Genomic DNA, 1,005 nt, shown 5'->3' with positions numbered 1-1,005 from the left:
AAAAATAGTTACATTATATTCTTCAAACCATATTTCATAAATAATTTCAGATTAATAACAAGTAAAAATTGGACTATGATTTTTAAAAATGAATATTTTTATATTCTCAGAAGGGGAGGAATTTCTAAGCCTACAGAAGTGCAGCAAAGTGCCAAAGAAAAATTTGCTAATGTCTGAGTTTCAACATATTCTGTGGACTTCTTACATAGAGATGATAGTTTGTTCAATAACATTTTTACCCCATGGCAGAATGCATGGTCAGCATTTTCATCTGTTCTTTGACATTTTTTCTTATAAAATCTTGTACTGCTGCTGTGCTATAGTCTTTCTTGAACATGTTTTTTAATGACATGGTTTATCCTGGTCCAGCTATTTGCATGTGGATTCATGGATGGTGGGAGGGGCCAGGGTTCTTTTCCAGGCGTCAAACCTTTCAACGGCCCTCTCTTTGCTGTTACGGAGACTACTCATCTGGTGGGTATGAATCCTCAGAAATTTTTTGTGTAGCCCTGCTTCTTCTGGTTCTCTGACCTAAGCTGAATCTGGAAGGATTTCTATCACCAGCCCTGCATCCCCAGGTCCTTCGCCAGCAGCAGAAAGCAGAGGAAAAAGCCCTTGGACCTCCAGATAAGCCCATCCCCTTGAGGGGGTATGATTTTCCTGGATCTTTCTGAGATCTGCTGCTAGGAGCCCTATAGATGTTTTCCGTGCCTTTTGTCTCTGCATCCCAACCTCCTCTCTTCCACTGAAGCTCAGCTTACTTCACTCCTCTGTTGTAGGATTTATAGGGTATAGATTTTGCAATTTTAGGTGAGTTTCTCGTTTTCGGGAGGTGTACTTTTGCTGGTACTTCCCGAGATCAGCCACTCATGAGGTACCTTGACATTCCCCTTGCATTTTCTTCTCAATTTAACTTCTTTTTAGAAACTTTTAAAAGTCTTTGGATTCTGCAGATTTTATTGGTTGCTTTATTTAGCAAAATAGTTGCTAAAAATAGCAGGGCAG

This window comes from Pteropus alecto, unplaced genomic scaffold (assembly GCF_000325575.1).
Source record: "Pteropus alecto unplaced genomic scaffold, ASM32557v1 scaffold7, whole genome shotgun sequence".
Taxonomy (NCBI): Eukaryota; Metazoa; Chordata; class Mammalia; order Chiroptera; family Pteropodidae; genus Pteropus; species Pteropus alecto.
This window is presented reverse-complemented; position numbering follows the sequence as displayed.